The 6,390-nt window shown below is 31.1% G+C and overlaps 1 long non-coding RNA gene across 1 annotated transcript; it reads right to left on the bottom strand.

The window, feature by feature from the left end:
• Window positions 1-1,905: 1,905 nt before the first annotated feature.
• LOC135771575 (uncharacterized) lies at window positions 1,906-4,474 on the bottom strand. The gene is made up of 5 exons (XR_010542973.2): window positions 4,360-4,474; window positions 3,468-3,513; window positions 2,546-2,623; window positions 2,141-2,158; window positions 1,906-2,039 (listed from the first exon to the last, which is right to left on the bottom strand). It is a non-coding gene; the product is annotated as an uncharacterized lncRNA (long non-coding RNA).
• Window positions 4,475-6,390: the final 1,916 nt, after the last annotated feature.

Here is a 6,390-nt window from a genome sequence, read left to right as displayed (position 1 = left end):
TTTCCAAAACTTTTCTCAGGGCCGGCCGTACCAACGGTACGCGGAGGATGGATGGGAGGTAGATGCTAGGATGAGCTGAAAAAGGCTATGGAGGAGGATGCTGCCAAATGTGCCAAGCTTAACGATTTATTTTCAAGAGCACAAACACAAGTGGCAACAGGTAAAGAGCAATAGGCCAATGGATAACATTAGCAACGTAAATATTCGGCTAATAAAGCTGTCAACTTATTCACAAGCAAAATATAAATTTAATTAAAAGGCTTTTGTGTTTCACCCAATACATGTCGAGTTACAGGCTCTGCAAATATTATGTAATTAAATTTTGATAACAATACTCAAGCTTGCTCTGTATATGCAGTAAATTACTTTTTATTATTATTTTATTTTATTACTAATTATTTTTTGTAGTGAATAAGTTAATTATTATCTAATTTTTATTTAACCTTTACATTGTTTGTTGAACCATGGTATTAATAAAAACTATACACAATCATAACTCGCCCGTTAAAAAAAAGAACCATGTTAGTCCAACATAATCCTGCCAATAGAAAATCAGACACAGATTCGGGATCACCAGTAACTACACACAATATTCAGAAATGGCAGGAAAAAATACACAAATCTTCTAAAATGGAGTTTAGTTCAGTTTCTTTATTGGTGAAATTACTAAATCAGACACTTTGTGCTTTAATTGTTGTTTGTTTATTCAGAACAACATTATCAAACATTAAATAAAAAATTTTTAACAACAAAATAATATTGCCTTTTTTCATGCAATAACTACATTTAAAAACTGTGAATGCTGTATCTTCCTTTTATTAATGTGCTGATCTACTGTCTATTTAACATCATTATATGTTTATTTTTATTTAGATCACATTTATATTTTGCATCTTATTTATTATATTGTAACCATAACTGACACGATGAAGCAGTGCGGAGAATTTAATATCTTTTTACACTTATAAAGAATTTAAATGTTGCATACACTGTGTATGAAAGCAGAATAATTAATATTTAAACTATAAATATTTTTACAATAAGTCATTTGTATAACGGGGCTTACTTTGATTTTAGGTTTATGTGTGTATGTTGTGATGTAATTTATCCGGGGAAAAAAAATAAGAATGAATACGATGGCACAACAATAGGCTACCTTCTTAGTTAACTCTTTATTCCAGAACGAACTCTCTTCCACTTTCTCTTTTTTTATCTCTCCCTAGTGGTTAGACTGGAAATAACAATTCAATTGAACGCAACAGTGTATGTTTACACAAGCATAAAATTGTGATTTTTTTTTTACAATTGCTTTATAGAAAATTTTACTTTTTTGTTTTTCATAAAAATCCAGAACTTTACCATATCTTAAAAAAACAAGCTGGTGGTACCAAATCTGATATGAAAAAGACTTTTGAAAAAGGCCACTCAATTTATTTATTATAGATAGATTTTAATAAAACCTTTTATAACCTGTCAAATTCATATGGACAATTTCTCCACCAGGTGACTGTGTATAAATCTGAATTAAGAAGCATTACTGAGGAGAAATGAACTCTAAAACAAAATAGGTTCTGACATAATTTAGCCATATGTGAGTCTAAACCTGTTAGTTTCTGTTTGCTCCCCAGTCTGTCCAGACTTCAGCCCAAAGTGTTTTCCTCAGAAACGTTTCATAGATAATCTTTGACATTTGTGGTGCTGAACGAAATGTTAGATTATTCAGATCCAAGGTCAGTTCACTAGTTGTTGCAGTACGTCTTACTTGATTTCTCTTTGTCAGGAAACTTTGTCTGTTACTCTGTTGTAAGTTAACACTTTTACTCAAGCATAAGTCAGATTCAAAGACAGAGAACGGCAGGAGATGACGGGATGTGAAAATAAAATGTTTATTGAATTTATTGTTACGTTCTCAAGGCTAGAAACAGATTCTACAAAGAAAGTCATCTCTGTTGTGAGTTAACATTTTTACTCAAGCACGAGAAAGAATGAGAGGGAAATACAGCAGGCACGTTGATCTGACACTGAGTCAGCATCTGTGGCTGTGAAATAAAATAAGAGATAATGTGAGAAACCCTTTAAAAGCAAACAAAATGAAATAAGTGATCAAACTCATTTCTGTGTAAAATACATCAATACTTACTACTGCCTAACACACACCCTGTAACAATTAAAAAGTGGATTAACAATGATAAAGTGATTGTGAATAATGTGTTATAGACATTTATAAAATTCACCTTTTAAAAATCTTTTAACCTGACTAAACTTCATCCACTCAATGACTACAATTAAGGCAGCAAAGAGGATGAGAGGCGGCACACATCCAGCAGCGACTGAATATCAACAATCATTATTATTAAGATCAACAATTATTGCATCAATACAAGAAAATACATTTCAGTATACTAACAAAAATGTCTGTAAATCTTAATCTGTAAATGACATCATATTCATAACATTAGTAATAAACAAATCTGTACACATATCACATGACCTGTGACATACTGACAACATTTAACTGTCAACAATTAAGTTTTCTAAAGCTTACCAAGTAGCACAAAGAACACCCAGTGTCTCATAAGATCTTCTTCGTTATCTTCTTCGTGTTCATGATTAATTGAGTTACCTGGAGATGTTTTTAGAAAAACATTAACTCATTGAAAATTATGTTACAACATCAGTGGATAAACATTGAGGTATCTATTTTCTATTATATGTTAATTTAAATGTCATACAGGCTAGCTTGAAAATATTTAAATTTATGCATTTGTTAGATGCCTTAATCTAAATTTGAAATATAACATTTTTAAGGACTGTGTGTGATCAGGGCTCCAACAGCAGTAATATTAACATTAAGTGTTATGGGGGTCGTTTACATAGATTAGCTTAAACCAGGACTAGGACTTTAGGAGTTTAATTAGGAAATGTAACTAGTTGTAACAAACATGCCTTACTAAAAACATTACTTGTGTGCACTTTGAGGCAAAACAAAGATCACTGATGTATTTTACAACATGTGAGTGTAAGTTGCTTTTAGTTTGGACAGCTTTTACATTTATTTTAGTCTATGATTAGTCTAATCCCTGTCCAGGAAACCACCCCATAATATTTTGCACACACAAGCTCCTGGTACATGCTACTATGTTTAGTGTCACATCCAGTGTCTAGTGGCTTTGCAACTATGTTTCAACTAATAAAATATTATTACACTGTTTATATTATTGACAGATTGTCATTAGGTTGTGCAGACATATTGAATACAAAATACATGAACACAACCTGCTTGATTCTGATCTCTGAAAACATACAGCACAATATTTATTAGTTCAGCATTATGGTTTATAGTCAGTTATGATTTTATACCAATTTAAGATTTGAACTCTAAACACACTGTCAATGCATGCTTTCTAAATTATTTTAGAAAACAATAGTATTTATTTCATAATTAATAATATGCCAGTAAACTGTACCTTATCTTACTTCCAGACTTATCTTTACAGGTTATACTGAAGGGATCTGCAAAAGAAGAGTTTATAGTGTTGAAGTATACTGCAACTAGATGAAATAATTTCATTAAAAATTATATTTTATCTTAAGAAACAAAAGTGTCATTTTAAAAATGAATCCTATATTTGTTATTTGATAAATCACTGCATCATCTGATCTGTACAAAAGCTGATACTGGTGGCAAATACAATCTCAGTTTTCTTTATTCATGAAGGGCCACTGTACAAAATACAGATTAGCATTGTATATGATCTGTGAGATGTTTTTGGGCCTACAATGGGTCAAAACTGTCCATAAGCTTTACAGCACCCAATAATAATATAATATAAGTGCATAATGTAGAGATAAAGGCAGAAGACATTGTTCTTACTGAATGGACTATAGGCATACTCATTGTGAATTAATACATACAATGAGTAGAATAAATATGAATTTTTTGCTTTTATTATAAAACATAACACATCACTTTAAACATGTTATGCGTGAAATATACTGCATGCAAGAGCAATGATTTTTAATAACTGAATTATATTTAGCATTTGATTTTATTAGGCTATAAATGTCAGATATTTTGCATATGATTTTATGATGGCTGCAGTCTTGTATTATAAAGCAGATATAAGTCTACTGATGAAGTTTGATCTAATGTAAGTGTTCGTGATTTTTAAACATCAAAATACTAGCCTATATAATATAATAAATCATGATTTACCTTTAGTAACCGTGTTTTATTATCTCTTTGTTTTGTTAGTTGTAAAGGTCAATTTGCCTAATGGTGGTCAAAGCCAGCGCACTGCAGAGGGAGTTTTTGTTAGACAAAGTTGCACCTGAAACCATGTGCGTGTGCGTACTTACATGTAAAGTTATCCGCAAAGGCGAGATGAATCCCAAAGAGCAAAAGCGCTAGAGATCGCATGTTTGGTTTATATTCGAGATCAGATATATTCAGAAATATTACTAAAAGTTTTGTCGTCTTCAGGTCGACTGCTGTAAAACTTCCCTGTAAAGAACGCCCCGTTATTCCAACAAAATCCTGTCAATAGAAAATTAGACTCAAACTCTGCATCACCAGAAACTACACAAAATATTTAGAAATGGCAGGAAGAAAATACACAAAAGAGTTTTGTTTAGTTTTTCATAGCTTTTTTATTGGTGAAAAGACTAAATCAGACACTTTGTGCTTTAATTACTGTTTGTTTATAACATTAGCAACGTGAAATAAACATTACAACTAAAGCATATTGCTTTCTTTTTATGCAATAACTACATTTAAAACTGTAACAAAATATTAGTAGACTGTTGCATCTTCCCTTTGTTAATGTGCTGATCTAACATATACTATTTAACATCATATCTGATGTTTTTTATTTAAATCACATTTCTATAATTATATATTGTAACCATAACTGCTGACATGAAGCCTTGCAGATCATTAAATATCTTACAATAGAGAATTTAAATGTTGCATACAATGTGTATTAAAGCAGAATAATTAATACTTAAGCTATAAATATTTTCACAATAAGTCATTTGTATAACGGGGCTTACTTTGACTTTAGGTTTATGCTGTGATGTAATTTATCAAAATACAGTAAGAATGAATACGATGGCACAAAAATACCTTAGTTAAAAAATACCGAACTCTCTTCCACTTTCTTAAGCCCTCAATTCACCCACATCTCTTTTCTTTTATTTCCATCTAGTGGACATAATGGAAATTACAATTAAAACACAACAGCGAATGTTTACACAAACATACAAAGGTTTGATAATCTTTACAAGAATTGCTTTATAGAAAATTATACATTTTGTTTTTCATAAATAGGCTACAGAACTACCATATGTTAAAAACAAGCTGGTGGTACAAAATCTTATATTAAAAAAGACTTTATTTGCCACTCAATTTATTTATTATAGATAGATTTTAATAAAACCATCTTGGCCATAACCAATAATCCACCAGAGGTGACTGTATACATATGAATTAAACAGATGATAGTGAATAAAGCAGCATTAAGGACTAATTCATTCCAAAAAAAAAAAAAAAAAAATACATAATTTAGCTGTATGGCAGTCTAAACCTGTTTGTTTCTGTTTACTTTGAACACAAATATAAATGTTATACTGACATTTAGGAATCTTAAATCAGCTTTTACCTTCATTGTACAGACAAAATGCATCAAAACAGCAGCATTTTTAACCTTTTATGTTTCACAGATGCTTGTAGTTTTATTTGATAGGAGGATATCTTGTTTGCTTCTCAGCTCAGATACTGTAGATGTCTAAACCTGTTCTTCATCCATGTCCTGCTCTGAGATCAGATTAAAACTTGCAGTGCTTCATCATTAAGGTTGGGGTGAAGGTTTATCATAGAGGACAAGCAGGTGTAACCTCAATCCCTCAGAAGTTCATCACTGATCTGTCCTTTAATTCATCCTCTCCTCTAATTTCACCTCTTAAAAATAAAAGTGTTTCACGATGCCACGAAGAAACATTTTTGGCTGAATAGTTTCATCTGAAGAAACTTTGAAGGTTTTTCAGATTAAAGGCAATAAAGAAATAGTTCTTTAAATATAATTTCTCTGAAAAATTCCTTGAGGAACCTGAAATGTTTCTTTCACGGCAATTGTTGGTTAAAGCAAATAGATTTTTAAGAGTTAATTCCAATATAATTTATAGTATGTATAATCTCATTTGTCACAACTTTTTAAAAACCCTGTACGTAATTATACATTAATGGCATGGACCCTTACCACTTTAACACCATTGAAACACATATGTAGCGTCAGGTTCATCATTTTGCTCTTGTAGGTTACAGCAAGATTGCTGATTTGCTTTACATAACACAGATACATAACTGTTGATGACAGTCGAGTAAGGTTAAAA

The sequence above is a fragment of the Paramisgurnus dabryanus genome, chromosome 19, assembly GCF_030506205.2.
Source record: "Paramisgurnus dabryanus chromosome 19, PD_genome_1.1, whole genome shotgun sequence".
In the NCBI taxonomy this organism is placed as follows: Eukaryota; Metazoa; Chordata; class Actinopteri; order Cypriniformes; family Cobitidae; genus Paramisgurnus; species Paramisgurnus dabryanus.
The sequence above is the reverse complement of the archived record's forward strand: the minus strand, read 5'-3'. Positions and strand labels throughout refer to the sequence as shown.